Consider the following 18866-nt stretch of genomic DNA (forward strand, 5'->3'; position numbering starts at 1 on the left):
GATGGAATGCCATGCACACAGTCAAATACTGTCTGCTGACAATGCTTCAGCCTCTGCAGTGAAGTGAAAGATGTCATTTTCATGTTACATTAAGAGAAACAAACAATTGAAGATTGTGACCAAAAGTTTTGATTTTTTAAAATACTGTACTGTAGGAGCAACTTGTTTCTTCTTGGATGAGAAACATGGCATGACGAGCAGACAAACAGATCACAAAGGTTTCAACCAGGATATCAACCAGAAGGAATGAAGCCAAATGTTTGTCAGCCAGTTCCAAAATCAACTGGTAAGGATGCTGTCTATCCCACATTTTTCTAGTTTACCAAAAAGTAGGTCATGGTCTGCTTTGTCAAAGGCCTTGCTGAAGTCTAGTTATACTATGTCCATAGAATTTTGCTGGTCTACTAAGGTATTCACTTTGTCAAAGAATAAAATAAGTTTGGTTTGGCATATTCTGTTTTTATTTCCAAATATAATTTCAAAAATCATTCACACAATACAGTAGGCATAGAATGGATATTGCTGGTGGTAATTCAGATTCCCTTCCTTTACTGCTGGAGATAAAATGTTGAATGAAAGTCTAAAGGTAGAAAATATTAGCAGTACTTCTGATATTTTTGAATTCTAACTTCCATTATTCCTCATCAATGGACCTGCTGGGAGCTGGATTTCACCTGTACTGGAAAGCTGACTGCTGATATAAATGCAACAGAGTTTGGATTAAAGCAGGAACCTACATTTTAGGACAAAGCTCTCATGTTTTCTTTTAAGTAGATTAAGAAAGAAAGTTAGTTTTGTAAGTCTAGGAGGCAATCAAAGATTGTCATTTTTTTAAATTGAAAAAGTTTTATACAAACAGATTTTTCCCCTTTTTACCCCCCCTCCATATAATGTAAATCACATACAAATACTATGTCCCCTCCCCTCCCCCAACTTAATTTTTTTTTCATTCAAATATTGTACCAAATACTGTACCCCTTCCCCTCCCCCCATCTTAAGGTAAATTACTCATTCAGATATTGTACCCCTCACCACCCAATCATAATATAAGTTACTCTTACAGTAGCAATAGCCCATTAATCCCATCTTCTAAAGTAGTTAAACATATATAGATCATGATATAAATTTCTCTTAAAGTAACAATATTTCATTAATCCCATCTTCTAGGTTAATTATACATATATATTACCCCACCCTCCACCCTAACCCTCCCCCACCTCCCACTCAAACCCACCCCCCTGACTTCCGCCATACACCACTCTAACAATTCCAAGCATCCCATGTATTATTTACTCTGATCATCTATCAGTCTAAACATTCTTAACTAAAGGCTGCATAGTACTTCCTAGTCTGATATTTATTCTGTATGTTTTACCCTTTTACCCATTCCTGTGTATACTTCTCCTGCTTCTGGCCTTTTAAAAAGGCTGAAATTTTTGCCATTTCTGCAAACCCCGCCACTTTCTGAATCCATTGATCAATTGTCGGTAAAAAATCTTTTTTCCAATCTTGCGCAATCAACAACCTAGCTGCTGTAACCATGTACAAAACCAATTTTGTTTCCCCTTTAGTAAAGTCCTTAGTTATACCCAGTAAGAACGTTTGCGGAATAAATTGTATTCTTTTCTTAAGTACATTTTGCATAACCCACCATATTTTTATCCAAAAAGCTTTAACCTTATTGCAAGTCCACCATACATGGAAAAAAGTAGCATCTAGGCACCCGCATCTCCAACATTTTGGTTGAACATTTGGGTACATACATGATAATTTTTTAGGATCTAAATACCATCTGTAAAACATTTTATAAAAGTTCTCCCTTAAGTTCTGTGACTGTGTAAATTTAACATTCTGAACCCATATTTTTTCCCATGTGTCTAACATAACCACTTCACCAAAATTCTGAGCCCATTTAATCATACAGTCCTTAACCAATTCACTTTCTGAATCTCTTTCTAACAGTACATTATATATTCTTTTAACCTGTTTTGGGCCAGTCTCTTTTATCTGCTTAATCAGTTCCACTTCTTTATCCATAAAACCGACCCTGCGATCTTCTTCCCATCTCTTCTGTAGCTGTATATAATGTAATCAATTTAAAGTAATTCCTTCTTCCAATAGTTGTTCCAGAGTTTTTAACTTCCATTCGTCCCCATCAGCAATAAACACGTCTTTATATAAACACCCCCCGAGTGACTTAGTATTCGTAATCCACATGGTGTCTGCAAGATCCAACCAAAGCGATATTTTATAATCCCAATTGAGCCGGTGCTTCTTCCATATTCTCATCAGGGCACTTCGGAGAACATGATTGTTAAACACTTTATCCACCCTATCTTCATAAAAAAGATATGCATGCCATTCCAGAGCAAGATCATGGCCTTCTATATTCAGCAATTCCGTTTTTGTTTTCCCAAACCAATCTGCTACATGTGTTAATACCGCAGCTTCATAGTACAATCGGAGGTTTGGGAGTCTAAGGCCGCCTCTTTCACGAGTATCTTGCATAATCTTCATCTTTACTCTCGGTTTTTTCTCCTTCCAAACAAATTTATTTAGTGCTGCTTGCCATATTAATAAGGTTTTATCTGATTTAAGCACCGGTATCATCTGGAATAAAAATATGAATCTAGGTAGAATGTTCATTTTAATTGCTGAAATCCTTCCAAGCAAAGATAATTGTAACTTTTTCCACACTTGAAGATCTTTCTGTATCTTTTGCCACAACACTTTATAATTATTTAGGAAAAGTTTTGTATTTGATTCTGCGATTAGTATTCCTAATATTTGACCTTGGAAACTATTTCAAAACCTGCTAAGCTTGCAAGTCTCTTTCTTTGAGTCTCTGTCATGTTTTTAACCATCATTTTCATTTTGTTTTGATTTAGTCTAAACCCAGACACCATGCCAAATTCTGCTATAATATTTTTCATCTGGATTATTGAGTTCAAAGGATGTGAGAGGGTAACAACCAGATCATCGGCAAATGCTCTAGTTCTATATTCCTTTTGCCTGATAGCTATGCCATCTAAGGATTTTAAGTCCCGAATTTCATTCAACAAGACTTCCAAGGTTAAAATAAATAACAATGGAGATAATGGGCAACCTTGTCTTGTACCTTTTTGTATCTCGAAAGTTGTTGACAAATTTCTATTAATAATAAGTTGTGCATTTTGTTGCTGATAGATTGCTCCAATCGCCTGCTGAAATCGTGGTCCCATATCCATCTTTTCCAAAGTCTTGGTTAGAAAATTCCAATTCACTCTGTTTGTTCTGCTATAAGCATTTGAAATTGATCTTTCAACAACTTTATCGCCATCTGGAGCGCCTCATTTTTCGGGGTTGCTATAAGTAACTGTTCCTTATTTTTTATTTCATCTTCCAGTTCCATTCTCCTTTTCTGTCTAATTTGTTTATGTTTGAAATTCATATGTATCAGGACCCCACGCATGTAAGCTTTACTTGCATCCCAAACTGTTTCAATGGGAGTACCCTTATTCATATTAAAACTGAAAAATTCCTTCATGTGTTTTTTAAGTTCATCAACATTTTTTTCATATCTAAATAAATTTTCATTTACTCTCCAAGACCTTCTTGGCCTCTTCCCTAACTCAATTTCTAATCACACCGGGCTATTGTCAGATAGTGTCCTGGAGAATATCTTCGTTTTCTTAGCTTTAGGAAGTAAATCCGGTGTTAACAAAAAAAAATCAATCCTTGAAAAGGATTTATGTCTATCTGAGTAGAAAGAAAAGTCCATCTCATTTGGATGTTGTGTCCTCCAAACATCTTTTAATTTCAAGTCATCTTGTAAGTCAAAAAAGCCTTTGGTAATTTGGTAGTGGGTTTAGTCGATGTTCTCTTATCTATCTTTGGAGAGATCACTCCATTCCAGTCTCCCATAATTAAAATACTCTTAAAATTCCAATCTAAGATTTTTAAATGGAGCATCTTATAAAAACTTTCTTGTTGTTGGTTAGGTGCGTAAATTCCTACAACCAGAATAGCACCAAAGTCTGTATTAAGTTCAATTGCTATATATCTACCACTGTCATCTGCCTCTATAACCTTGGTTGGGAATCTTTTGTTTATATATATCGCCACTCCATTTTTCTTTACCAAATTAGAGGCAGCATACAATGTTCCCAATTTTAAATTCACTAAGTACTTCTGGTCTTGCAGCCTAATATGTGTCTCTTGAAGACAAACAACATCATTATTAAATTGCTTCAAATAATAAAATATTTTTTTCCTTTTTTGTGGGGAGTTCAATCCATTCACATTCCAAGATTATAACTTAAGCATCTTTGGATCTGATCTGGAGCGTTGAAAGCATTTGCTGAAGATCTTTATCCACAAGACTAATCTTTGAGCCTGCTCTTACTCCCATGGCTCCAATTTGCTTCTTAGCTTCTTTCTTAACACATTGTGTTTGGGGGTCCCTCTGCTTGTGAGATTCTAGCATTTGTCTAGTCGTGGATCTAGTAACACGTTGTTCCACAGGCTTAAGAAGCGGCATTTCAATGAGGGTCTTAGACAGTTCTTCTTCCAAGAAGGAGCTCAACAGAGATCTAGAGGGGTCCACTTGTGATCCACCTACAGCACCCTGAACTTCCTTCTCTTTTTGCGTCTGCTTTCTTTGTTCTTCTGACTCTTTTTCAAACAGCCTCTGCTCTAATACAACCAAATCTGCTGGTGTTGGTGTAGATGTACGTGGGGGCGTTGCATTTTCCTTGAGTATTTCATAATAAAAGTCTCTGGCTTTATCTATTGTGTTCAAACAATATCTTACCCCTTGATATCTGAATATAACTCCAATTGGAACATCCCACCTATATTGTATCTCTCTCTTCTTCAACTCAGCTACCAAAAATCCAAAATCCCTTCTGAACTTTAACATCGGTGGTGGGAGCTCCTTAAAAACACCAATCATATTCCCATCTATTTGAAGGGCAGAGTAAAAAGACTTCTGCAAGATGTCATTTCTAAAATTTCTCTCAGTAAAGTATATCACAACATCTCTTGGTAGTTGCCTTTGTAGTGCTATGCGTGAATTTACTCTGTAGGTTTTATCAATCTTAGCTGAAATCTCACGGGGGTCATCCACTTTTAATAACGTAGCCAGGGCATCTGCACAAACTTTTCTTAAGTCCTCTCTAGGATTTTCTCTTAAGCCCCTAAGTCTGATAGCGAACTCCATAGATCTAATTGTATCATAGTAATCTCATTATCCATCCTTTGCATATCCCCCTCCATTTCCACAAACTTCAAATCCGTTTCTTTCGATTTGGTTTCCAGATCCACGACTAATTTCTCCACCTTGCTATCCACCTTGAGAACCACTTCTGACAATCCCGTCGCTATAGCTTGCATATTTTTATCAATCTGGTCAGATCTTTTTATAGTGTCCTGGACCATTTGTTTAACCTCTTTAATTTCTTTGCCTATAAAATCCATCAAATCTTTGCCTATAAAATCCTTCAAGTCCTGGAGGTTCATTGTAGCGGCTGGGGGAACCACCCCTTGTTCCGTTGCCATATTTAACAGAAAAAGGGAGGACACTTCTTCCCAACTTTCTCACAAAATACTCTTCCAAGTAGGTCAGGTTATATAAACTGACTTAGGAGTTGTTAATAGTTATTTCAGCCGTTCCGCCTTTACTGCTTTTCCAGCCCCGGCTGTCAGCAAACAATTAGCTTTTGTTTTCTTTAGGTTTTCAACTATAAATTAACGCCATTTTGAATCCTTTGTTCTAAGCCCACGCCTTCCAAATTTAGCAATAGCGTTCTTTTAAAAAACTTTCAAACTTCAAACTTAAAAATACTTGCAAATGTTTTCCTTCTTGGGTTGCTCGGTGTTAAAAGCTGTTTCCGACGTCTTGCTCCACTAAATCAGCGGAGGATCTCAAAAGACCGGAGCGTACAACAGCTGCAAAGGGGGGCTCTCCTTGCCCGCACCCCAAAGGCTATAAATCCTTCTGGGGGGCTACACAAGTGGCTCTACCCGACAGCTGTATCTCTCCCTCCTAAATTTAGGAGTGTCCGAGGCGTTAACGATCTTAAAAAACACCTCTACAGTCTATTTGTTCGACAAGCTCAGAAAAAGCCTGCCTGCGACATTCGTGAAAGAACCGGAAGCCCAAAGATTGTCATTTATACGTTTTCTTTAGCTCCCTTTGCCTGGATTTTGTCTTTATAGATGTTCTCTCTCCACTAGATGAGAGCCTTCGAACCTACAAACCAAATTTTAGCATTCTCACATAAAGAATTTCCAAATGCAGCTTTCCCTCAAGGTAGTGGAGGAGATGCATGATGTACTGGGAGTCCTTGTTGCCGCAGCAGCAGGGTAATGTGCTACCCTTGTGAGACGTCATTTTGGAAGCAAAGTAGAAGGCTAGGGTAGGCCGGAAATAGTTGCTTATGCGTGGCAAGACCAGGAACGTGGAGTCACTTGCCCCCAGAAGGTCTTCTGAAAAAAGAAAACGATGACTATGTGAAGAGAAAAAGAACAGCTGGAAGGGAAAGAACTGCCATGAGACAAAATAATACAAGAATTGCAGCTAATCACATGCTTAGATCTGGATCAGCAAGATCAGCCGTATAAGTGTTCCAACGTAATCAGAAGCCCATCAGCACAATAACATTCCCAGAGTTTCAGCAATGTTAAAGGCAGCACTGGAGAAACTTTGAATTGCAGGCTTAGCCTATTCTGGGATGGAGAATCTGGCTCTGACAGATTTGCTCCTCAGGCCCCTCAACTCGTGGAGGCAACCCAAGGTAGCCCAGACTTGAAGGATGTTACTTGTCTCTTAGACTCAGAATTTTCTATGTTACGGAGCAACAAAAAAAGAAAAGATATGCTTTAACTCCCTGCAGGTGAGCATCTCCAGCTATGCTGTAAAACAGAATCTTGCTATGAAAAAATTACAGAACCTGGTGTCCCCAGAATATGCTGGATTCCCAATCAGAGCCAATATACATGGTTGGCAACACACTGGGAATATCTGCTGCTCTCAATGGACCTTTTATTTGGTCTTTTTTCTTGTTTAGGACTCCATAAAATGAAGAGAAATGAAGTGAAAATAAAACAATAAAAACTTTGCAACATTCATATATCAATAACAGTCAGGTCGGGGGGGCTCTGGCAGTCACTACTGCTGGTTTGATCGTGGGTGCGCAGTGCGTGCTTGATGCGCGCTGTGCACGCATGTGTAGTGCAATAAAATTATTTTGTGCATGTGCAGAAGAAGAAACAAGATGGCGGCAACTACAGTGCCACCCAGAGAACATGTTGGGGGGCGTGGCAGCCCTGGGTCAATGCCAGTTCCAGCACGTAGGCCGCCAAACCACTACCAGTTTGGCTGAACCGGGCCGAACCAGTAGAAATCCACCACTGAGTCAGGTACTTTTTTCACATATTGAATGCCCCAAATACAGCTAATGTTAAATATTTTCTCTTTATTTTTTATTGATTGGATTGAATTATTTAATGTTTTAGAGCCAAAAGGTGACTCAGACATAATCTTAATAAAGTAATATAAGGAATAATGAAGCAATCTTTATTTAAGTGGTTCCAGCCAGATTAGAGAGGATTTTTTTCTCCTATTTTATCACTCTCTTTATATTTGAAAGCAACAAAAGTAGAAACCATTGTACTCTCATTTTTAACAATACCTACTGTAGTTTCCACATTCATGCAAAATGTATTCCAGGCCTCTGTTTTCCCCAATAATGATGAGATAAAACTTATTTAACTTAAGAGCTGTTTGGTGTGCTGGTTCAGGTACCGGTCTGGAAACGAGGGGACTGTGAGATCTAGGCCTCCCTTAGGAATGAAAGTAAGTTGGGTGACTTGAGGCCAATTGCTCTCTTTCAGCCCAGCCCATCTCAAAAGTTAAGAAGAAGGAGCATTGGATATATATATATAACATCTTCAATTCACTAGAAATAAAAGCAGGATAAAAATCAAATACATATTTATTTTAAGCTAGCATAGATACAGGTAAATAAAGCTAGGAATAGAGAATGTTGGAAAAGGAAGGAAGGAAAGAGAAGGATGACCAGTAGCAAAGTGGATGGAGTCAGTTATACTGGCTATGACTGAATCATTGGGAGACTTGAAAGAACAAATAGGCATAGGTCAACATGGAGAAGATCTATTTATGTTGTCACTAGGAATCAGAACCAACTTAGTGGAACAAATTAACTGGTCAGTCAGTTGGTCAAGTTAATTAGTAAGTATATATGGATACAGACTATATCCCCTGAGCTGCTATTAGCCATTGCCAATACCAGCAGAATTAGAATCTAACTCCACAACATAAACTGTTTACTCACCCCAGTGAGGGGACAGTGGACCTGTGCAAACCACTTTTGGCAGTATAAGGAGAAAATGATTGCTAGGCCCAGACAGAGGCATATCCATATGATGGTATTCCAGACAGGCCATTTTCTCTTATCATTGAGAACAAAATTAAAAAACACTACAAACAGGACAAACAGAAAAGGGGTTAATGGTGTTTTTCCAGCCACAATGAGCCAAGGAGATCTCTCATTCATTGATTTCAAATAATTGTTATCTATAATAGGAATGTTCTTCATTACCAAATCTAAAATAACAGCAATCCCCATGTTAATTGGACTTCTGAATTAGCAAAATTTTATTTTTATTTTCCAGTTATTGATTTTATTTCTGCACTTGCCTTTTAATTTATAAAATTGTTCATGTTTGATATTATATTTTCTCTCCCATTGGAATGAAGAATCTTAGTTTTCTCAAGTAAGAGCCACTGTTTACTCAGTCAATGACCAGCAAGATTTGAAAAAAATACTGCACCAAAATAACTTTCTCAAGCATGAAAAATCAGTCTCCATCCTAACCATGTAGTGCATCATCTGAGGCAATAATACAATGCCCATGGCTGCCTGGGGAATTCTGGGAGCTGAAGTCCGCACACCTTAAAGTCACTAAGATTGAGAAACACTTATTTGGGGAGGGAGACAGGATAATGCTTTGAATATTTTCCTATCTAGTCTTTCTCAATTTGGGAAGCTCCACTCATTTAGGCAAGCAATTCTCAGGATTGTCTATGGAGATTCTCAGTCATCCAGTCCAAGGTTGTCCCAAAGGAGCTTTTTCAAGAGGCAACTGGACTTTTTCATTTTTCTTCCAAAAAATTTCTTCCGCTCTGACTGGATGGTGGCTGTCCATTCCCATGGATGTTGACCTTCCATTCTCCACCATCCAGTCAAAGTTGAAGCAGCTTCTTGGATGAGAAGCAAAAAAAATTCAAAGAAAAACCAGAAAGTCCAGTTGCCTATCGAAAAAGCACCTTCGGCATAATTCCCAGAATTCTGCAGCCTATGAAGGCTATGATTTATTTATTTTATTTATTTAGTTTTTCACTCGTGCACAAGATAACTGGAATAAGAATAAACATGAAAAAGAAGACAGGAAATGGGTACAAATAATGGGGACAGTAGGACAGGGACATTGACCTCTTAGGAATGGGGTGAGGTCAACAGTAGACAGTTTAAGGTTAAAGTTATGGGGGTTTGAGGATGTAACAAGAGAGTCAAGTAGTACATTCCAGGCATTGACCACTGTTGCTGAAGTCGTATTTTCTGCAATCGAGTTTGGTGCGGTTTACCTTCAATTTGTATCTATTGTGTGCTCATGTATTATTGCGATTGAAGCTGAAGTAGTCATTGATAGGTAAGACATTGTAGCAGATAATTTTGTGTACTACCCCATCACAAGATCCTGACCACTGGCTTAATATATTTTGAATAAATTTGGAGCAACTCCACTTACCAGTGGTAAAAAATGAATGTGTGTCAATTGGGAAGTGTGGAAACACCAAACCAAAGGAGGGTAGAACAGAATGAAAGAAGGTTCACCAAGAGCAATCCATGCCACATTCTTTTTTTACGGGATTTGCTTGAATCTTCCGAGGAAGGGTTCAGTCCATTTCCTGAGGCAATACTAACCTCCAATCATGGCAAAAAGCACAAATAGGACAGGAAAGAAGAAGCCAAAAGCCAAGGTGATTATATATTCATGGGTAACCGCTAACAAAAGGAAGACCATGAGCATAGCTCCAGCTTGAGCTCTCTCTCCCATCAGCTGGAAGAGAAGGAGCACAAGTGAATTATAGACCTCATCTTGGTGTTCACCAATAAACAATGAAGATACGAATATAGAAATTAGACAGAGCAGGTGTACTTTATGGGGTAATATAGAGTGGGTTGGTAAGCATGTCAGCCCTTTCAGGTAGTCCAAACAGTAAACCAATAATAGCAGTGGTGGGGTTTAAATAATTTAATAACTGGTTCTCTGCCCTAATGATTTCTTCCAACAACCAGTTCACAAAACTGCTCAGAAACGTAACAACTGGTTCTCCCAAAGTGGTGTGAACTGGCTGAATCCCACCACTGAATAATAGTACTTTTATTGCAAGGTTACAGTAATAGAATCTTGCAAGTCTGAAAGCACTTCCCCCCTTCCTGGTCTTTATTTTCTGAACAACAAGGGAGAGCCTCTTCTGAGATGTTATTCTACCCCCATTCCTGCTGTGCGCTGAGACTTCTCCTCTTGAACATTGTCCTGGCTGCAGTTCTTCCTCCTGCCCCCCAAAATTATTATCACAACCCATTACAGCCTTACCTACCCGGAGAAAATCTTGATAAAAATAACAGTACAGCGAATCGTATACAATCCCATTCCATGACCGAAAGAATGTCGAGAATGATGTGGAATTCCACCAGTCCTAGGCAGGGAGAATGAAATAAAGAGCATGAAAAACACAAATGCCAGGCTTGAAACTGGAACATCATTGTATTTTGGCAAAGAAAGAAACAATCCACTCTAGATTGTCTGTGTACAGGTAGTTTTTGAGTTACAAGGGCAATCAGGATTAGAATTTCCATCACTAAGTCAGTGGGGAAACCAGTGGGAAATTGCAACTGCCAATTTTGGAACATATTATTTGATCTCTCTTATATAGTCCTACACATACATGTTTGTACAGGTAGTCTTCATTTAGCGACCACAATTGGGAGCAGCAACAAAGTTGTTAAGTGGTCATTAAGTGAAACAGTTATGTTATTTATCTGCTAATAAAACCTGCTTGCAATCTTACTTCAACTTTCCTTCGCTTTACAGACCTGCAAAGGTGGTAAATGTGAGCTTTGATTATCACTATACTTTATCACCATAGTTGTAACTGCAAGCAGTTGCTAAATGAGGGACCACCTGTATTTATTACTTTGATTACAAGCAATCAGATACTTCAGTGTCAGCTTCTCCAGTACATGTATTTTAGCAAGTTCAAATTTGCTTTTCTTTCAGAGCCATAACCTCTCCGAACTCTTTGCAAAGTTTTTCAAAGTGTTCTTCTTGGCCAATGGACCATTCACGTCTATCCATGAGGAATGAAATCCATACTCCCCATATCTTTCTTGCAACCCCCCTCCCCACCGTCCCTATGTTATCACCTTATAGAAGGAACGGTCTGCAAAGCGCAGAATCTCAGCAAATGTGTTTGGCCAGCAGTGCAAGTGGAAATAGTTGACCATTAATAGAAATGATATCCCTGAATGAGAGAGGAACATTAATTCTTCCCACTTTCTGGAGAGAGAAGAGATTAAACTTTCACTTATTGTTACAGATTTAAAAAAGACAATTGCAAATCAAGTTACACTTTTAGGCTAGTATCCTAAAAGAATTTCTATAGAGATTCTCAATCATTCAGGTCATGGTTGGAAAAGAAAGAAAGTAAATAAGGGGGGGGGGACACACATGAAGGAAAGAAGGAAGGAAGGAAAGAAGAGAAAGAAAGAAAATAAGTGGGGGAGAGACACACAAGAAGGAAGGAAGGAAGGAAGGAAGGAAGGAAGGAAGGAAGGAAGGAAACTTGTGATCACAATTGAGCCCAAAATTTTGGTTGCTAAGCAAGAGTGTTGTTAAGTGAGTTTCACCACATTTTCCAACTTGAAACCCACCAATGGTTTGTACGCTGAAGAGATAGTTTCCCTGGAGCTTCCATGTTGCTCAAGTGCAGGCAGATCCTCTCTGCATAGCATTTTAGCAGGAAGAATGCAAAGCTTTATGTGCACATGACAATAGCAATAGCAGTTAGTCTTAAAGTATATTCTGCTTCATAAAGCTTTATAGCCCTCTCTAAATGGTTTACAGAGTCAGCATATTGTTCCCAACAATCTGGGCCCTCAATTTACCAACCTCAGAAGGATGGAAGATCAACCTTGAGCTGGTGAGAATCAAACGTCTAGCAGTCGGCAGAATCTGCCTGCAATGCTGCATTCTAAACACTGTGCTACCACAGCTCTTCTTATTAGGATATTTCTTATGTACAAAAAGTAGCTTATGATATATCTTATGTACCAAAAATAGTTAAGGTTTGATACAGGATGCAGAGCTCAGTTTTCTGAAAGTCTGCCTCCATTGTGTACAAAAGCAACAAACAAGGGAAGTTTTTCTTCCATGCATTCACAAGGATATGTATAGGGGGAAATGCAATTATTGTATTTTTTGAACTGTAAGACACACCAGTTTATAAGGTGCACCAAGATTTCGAAGAGGTAAGTAAGAACCCGGCCCCCCAGGAGCACTCTGCAGACTTCAGCAGGGCTGAGGTAAGGTAAAAATTTTTCAGAAACATGGGATGAAGGGGTTAGAGTTAGGGTGCGTTTTTGACTCTGAAAAATACAGTAATAAAATCTTGCACAGTGTGTCAGATTTTTTCCCCTTAATTTTTGAACTGCTTTGTAGCCTGATACAAAAGACAAGCAAATAGGTAAATAAATAAATCACTTATATTCTGCAGCTGTTCATGCTAAATAAAGTCTGGCAAATAGGAGAAATTGTGATTTGTGAGGGATTTGGGGAAATTTACTGGACCCAGGCAAGTGGTTTCCTTTGCTTTGCATCCATATTCCTTTTTTTAGCATTTTGCTACACTTAAAAGCTGCTTACAACATCTACTTCCAAGTCAAACTCACCAACTTGGTTCCTGGCATGGAGAAGAGGAGGCATAGATTCTCACAGAAATGAGTAGCTTTTCATCAGGAACCGGATCTATGGCACCGGATCTATGGCACAGAGGGAAATGAGCAAGGAAACAGCGTTGAGTTATGCTGTAGATATCCTTGCAGAGGACTTTAGTATTCGGCTCTTCCACCTACCTGGCCTTTGGTACCATCCTTGTGGATATTCAAAGAAAGGAATTGTACCCATTAGCTGAGTAGGACAGGGTGATCCAAAAAGTCTCAAATGTTCCCATGGTGGATCCCATGGATCCCATGCTGCTCCAGACTCTTGTCTCTCTAGACTTTTTAGACAGAAATGGCCTCTGCTTTCTCACTTGGCTAACTGTCAGCTATACTGCCTGCTGATCTTTCTGCTCAATGTCTTTGTTTGATAGGGTAATGAAGGCAATAAAAGGCAAGTGATGACAACAGCTCTTTATTAGGTCAAGTACAGGCATCCACTGACTAGGGGTCTGGCAGCTCCCTTTTTTAAGGGGAAGCTGCCCAGCTCTTCAGCCAATCAGGGTCTCTCTGTTCTGCCTGAAAGGAGAGGACCTGAGTGGAGACTGCGATTGTCCTTGTCAACAACTAGATAGGGAGGAGTATCTAACACCCCTCCCCCCTAGGATGGAACATCCTAGTGAGTGACTGACGTAGTCGCGCAGGTAGGCGGGCCTCTGGGTCGACCTGCTGGACCTGCGCAGTTCAGATGGTTGTGTGTCCTCACGCTGGATGGTCGGACCCGTTCCTTCTCCGGACTCGTTGGACGGGGACTTCTGGAACCTTTCGGAGGTCTCGGCTGGTATCGTTGTTTGAGGACTTGCCCGTGCCCCGTTGGTGTCGGCTAAGTCCCCGAGTCCTTCCGCCGCAGTCTGTGGGGGGTGCGGCTCGACCTGCGCTAGTGTCGGTGGCGTTTGCCGGCTCTGGGAGTTGCCTACCCGTCCCCGGAGTTGGTCGATGTGCCACCTCCAGTGTCGTCCGTCCTCGAGCCTGACGGAGTAGGATCTTGGGCCCGATATCCCGACAACGGTCGCGGGCATCCACAGGGTTCCCCCTGTGTAATTGTGGGCATAGACTGGGTCTCCGATGGTGAATGCCCGGATCTTTCCCATTGAGTCAGGCAGTGTGTCAGAGGAGTAGTTGGGGTGCAGCCGGTCTAAATGGGATCTGAGTCGGCGCCCCATGAGTAGCTCCGCTGGACTTCTGCCAGTGGTGGCGCTCGGCGTGATGTGTTGGACCAGGAGGTAGTGGTCTATACGGGTTCTCCAGTCGTCCGGGCCCATTCTGCTTAGGGCCTCCTTGGTAGATCTTACCATCCGTTCTGCCTGGCCGTTGGACGCCGGGTGGAACGGGGCGACAAGGGCATGCCAGATTCCCTGTGTTGCTAAGAATTCTTTGAAAGACTTGGCCGTGAACTGTGGCCCGTTATCTGACACCAGCACGTCCGGGAATCCGTGGGTCGCAAATAGTCCCCGGAGCTTCCTGATAACAGAGTCTGTGGTGGTGGATGTCATCAGGACTACCTCCAGCCACTTCGAGAATGCGTCCACCACGATGAGGAAGGTTTGCCCATGCATTGGCCCTGCGAAGTCTATGTGGACCCTGGACCATGGTGCTTGGGGTCGCTCCCATTCTTTTGGGGGTGCCTCTGGGGGAGCCGGTCTGGACTCTTGGCATGGTGTGCATGTGGCCACCCACTCTTGAATGTCCTTGTCCATGTTGGGCCACCACACATAGCTCTGGGCCAACGCCTTCATCCTCACTATTCCCAGGTGACCCTTGTGGAGGGCCTCTAGCACGGCCACTCATAGCTGTTTCGGAATGACCACTCGGTCCCCCCACAACAAACAACCCCGGATGGCGGATAGTTCATCTCATTTCGTGGCGAATGGGTTGAGCTCTGCCCCAAACGGCCCCTTGGGCCACCCCCTCCACACCCAGTTCAAAATTTGTTTGATGGTTGGGTCTTTCTCGGAGTGGTGTGCGACGTCCCTGGAGGAGATGGGGCCCGAGTCTAGGCAGTCGATTAGGAGTACGACGGTCTCGGGTGTTGGATCGGCGAGCAGCTCCGGTAGGGGGCATCGGTTCCGTGCGTCTGCGTGCCCCAGTGTGATGCCTGGACGGTGGATGAGTTGGTAGGAGTACGCGGCCAGGAAGATCGACCATCGGGTCATGCGGGGGGAGAGAGACACCGATGTTGGGTGGTCTCCAGCTATCAGTCCCAGCAGCGGCTTGTGGTCTGTCACCAAGTCAAAATCCCTGCCGTACAGATATTCGTGGAATCGCTTGACCCCCGCCACGGCAGCCAGGGCTTCCTGGTCCAGCTGGCTGTAGTTTCGTTTGACGGTGGACAGCGTCCTCGAATAGAATGCGATTGGGGCTTCCGTGCTGTTTGGCATCCGGTGGCTCAGGACAGCGCCAACTCCGAACGGGGAGGCGTCGCAGGTCAGTACCAATGGCAGGGTTTGACTGTACTGGACCAGGAAAGAGTCTGCTGATAAAAGTCCCTTCACGGCGGCAAACGCCTTGGCTTTGGCTTTCCCCCATGACCACTCCGCGTTCTTCGATAGCAGGCGGTGTAGCGGTTCAGCAACCGTCGCTTTCTGCTTGAGGAGCACGCTATAGAAGTTAAGGAGCCCAAGGAACGCCTGGAGTTCAGCCTGATTCCGGGGAGTGGGGGCTTCCCTAATGGCCCTGATTTTCTGGTTGGTCGGGTGAATCCCGGAGCCGTCAATCATGTATCCTAGAAACTCCACCCTGGGTACGTTTATTTTGCACTTCTCTTTTTTGAGACGGAGGCCCTTTTTCCGGATTCTGTCTAACACAGCGTGAACTCTTTCTATGAGTTGCGCTTCGTTTGCGGCGGAGACCAGGATGTAATCGAAATAGGGGATGACTCCCGGTATTCCCTGCAAGAGGCGTTCCATAATACTTTGGAATAACCCAGGGGCAATACTAACGCCGAATTGCAGGCGCTTGCACTTGAACGCCCCCCTGTGCGTTACTATGGTCTGGGCCTCTGCAGTAGCGCTATCTACTGGCAGCTGCTGGTACGCCTGCACCAAATCCAGTTTTGCGAAAACCTTCCCTGGGCCGAGCGAATGAAGTAAGTGTTGGACTATGAGTATGGGGTACACACTTTGTTGCAACCCCTTGTTGATTGTGCATTTGTAATCGGCGCACAATCTGATTGACCCATCAGGCTTGACCGGAGTCACTATTGGCATTTCCCACTGGGCGTGATCGACGGGTTCGAGAATCCCCTGGCTCACCAGTTTGTCTATTTCTTTATCGATTTTAGGTCGGAGCGCAAAGGGCACTCTCCTGGGTTTGAGCCGAATTGGGGCCACATTTGGGTCTAGGCTAAACGATATGGGGTCCCCCTTGTACTCACCCAGGCCGGAGGCAAAAACGTCCTGGAACTCCTTAAATATAGTTTCCGCGGTGCTCCCCGTGGCGGCAGTGGTTGCTTGGTCTGCTTCTTCTAGGGCGTTGACTTCGGCCACGACCATTCCCAGAGCCTGGAACCAGTCCAGTCCGAAAAGGCTTTGGAGGTTGTCCCGCACCACGATCGCCTGTAGTTTCTTCGTGATCCATTTGTAGCGTACCGTGAACGTGCCTTGTCCCACGAGGGGAACCAGGTTTCCTTGATAGTCGCGGAGACGGACGTCGGGGCTCCTGAGGTCCCCCTTTCGCATCGTGGGGACCGTCCGTTTCAGCACTGCCCATGAAATGATCGTGAGAGCTGACCCGGTGTCGATCTCCATCTCACAGGGGGCGCCCTCGATGAAAATGGTGACCTTGAGCTTCCTTGGGCGGCTGATCCACACGTGACAAACAGGGACCGTGACGCTTGTAATCGAGTGATGCCCCCGGTGTTTCTGGTCGGATGCGGTGAGGTTGGCCACGTGGTCGTCAACCTCTGCCCTGCGGAGCTGCCTCTGGCTGGGTCGCTGCCTCCGATTCGGCCCTCTCTCCATTCTCTCGGGGCGACCGCTGGTTGCAGGGAGTTCGCTGCGGCATACCCTGGCTATATGCCCCTTCCGTTCGCATCACTGGCATGTCGCGTCCCGGAACCGGCAGGTTGCTCTTGCATGATCGCCTCCACAGCTGGCACAGGGCAGGCCGGGCGATTTGAGTTTTCGCGCCGGCACTGCGCGGCTACTGCGCATGCGATGGCTGACCTCCTCGTCGCTCTTGGAGCTCTCTTGTTCTATGGTTTCGCGGTGGACGCGGGTGCTCCTGGGGGACTCGGAGGGTGCGGAGAGGCGTTGGAGAGTTTCAACGGACTTCTGCGCGGACTCGGTCACCTGTGCCTCGTCGAGGGCAATCTGGAGGGAGAGGTTGCTCCTCGCTAGCAGTCTTGCCTGCAGGCCCCGGTCTCGGACCCCCATTATGATCTGGTCCAAAAGCGCATCGTCCAGATCCCGGAACTCGCAATGAGTTGCGGCTTTCTGGAGTTCGGCGATGTACTCGTTTATGGACTCGCCCTCCAACTGGTTCCTCTGGTGAAAATGATAGCGCCGTACATACTTGGACGGTTTCGGGGCGTAGTGAGTCTTCAATGCCTGCTGTAAGGCGGACCAGGAGACAGATGGTAGCAGCGTCGGTTCCAAGAGGTTCTTGGCGGTATCTAGAACTGCGGGGCCGGAGTATCCCAGGAACAGATTCTTCTTTTGGAGATCCGAGGCGCCGCTGAGATCGTTCGCCTCCAAGAAAACGTCGAACCGCAGCATATAGGCGTCCCAGTCGTCTGTGGCTGGGTTGAACGGAGGTGGTTGGGCATAGGTGGCCATTCTGACTCTCTCTCTGGGTTCACAAATGGCTAGTATGCCTTAGCCTTCCTGTGCTCCAGGCGGAATCCCTGTCTTGTGACAAAGCTCTTTGTAGTGAGTTTCGCTCTTTTGTCAGCCTAATTGCCTTCCGATCCCACCTTCGTCGCCAGTGTTTGATAGGGTAATGAAGGCAATAAAAGGCAAGTGATGACAACAGTTCTTTATTAGGTCAAGTACAGGCATCCACTGACTAGGGGTCTGGCAGCTCCCCTTTTTAAGGGGAAGCTGCCCAGCTCTTCAGCCAATCAGGGTCTCTCTGTTCTGCCTGAAAGGAGAGGACCTGAGTGGAGACTGTGATTGTCCTTGTCAACAACTAGCAGTCTTGCTTGGATGAAATCTGCTTATCTTCCCGCTTACAAGAAGAACCTATTTTTGAGACCATGGCAAGTGCTACTGTAAGCATTTATACATGACATATACATGACGATGTCTGCTAAGGACCATAACTTCTGCCACAAGATGTTTCAAAATGTACTGTATATCTTTTTCAGGGCAATGTATAGTGAAGTATATATCTTTAAGCTGGCCTACCATTAATGACTCTATTTGGGGTTTGCCCATGCCATTCAGAGGATACCAGCAGTGGTGGGATTCAAATAATTCAGTGGCATGACTGATGAAAAGTGAAGGGGATTTGGTCCTGCTATTTTGAGGAAGGAAACTCATGAAAGTTCCCATGAACTCTTCAAAATAGTCAGAACAGAGTTAGAATGAAGGAAAATTCTACCTCCAACTGAAAAAATTACAATCAGTCACCCTCATTTTGTTTCATAATCTTTGTTTCATAACAGAATTAATTAGCCAGTAGATGGCAGTGTTTACTTAGCATCTATGGTTATAATCTATGGTTCCCTTATGTTCTGAGAAGAGTTTCCTGCAACAGTTATGACAGTTGAAACCATTAAGTAGCAAGGCCCATAGTGACTATACACTGTACGCTTTATTTGATTTGTATGGCTACATAACCATCCTCTGCTACCAATCT

At 43.3% G+C, this 18866-nt stretch overlaps 1 protein-coding gene and 1 pseudogene across 7 annotated transcripts in view; one reads left to right on the top strand and one right to left on the bottom strand.

The window, feature by feature from the left end:
- Positions 1–18866, bottom strand: part of LOC309383242 (sterol O-acyltransferase 2-like) — a 196056-nt gene that overhangs the window by 167943 nt on the left and 9247 nt on the right. The window lies entirely within an intron of this gene.
- The window catches only part of LOC309383246 (dehydrogenase/reductase SDR family member 1-like), a 182030-nt pseudogene that overhangs the window by 95774 nt on the left and 67390 nt on the right, over positions 1–18866 (top strand). The gene's annotated exons all lie outside the window — the stretch shown is intronic.

This window comes from Natrix helvetica (genome assembly GCF_964273705.1).
Source record: "Natrix helvetica genome assembly, chromosome: 1".
Classification (NCBI taxonomy): domain Eukaryota; kingdom Metazoa; phylum Chordata; class Lepidosauria; order Squamata; family Natricidae; genus Natrix; species Natrix helvetica.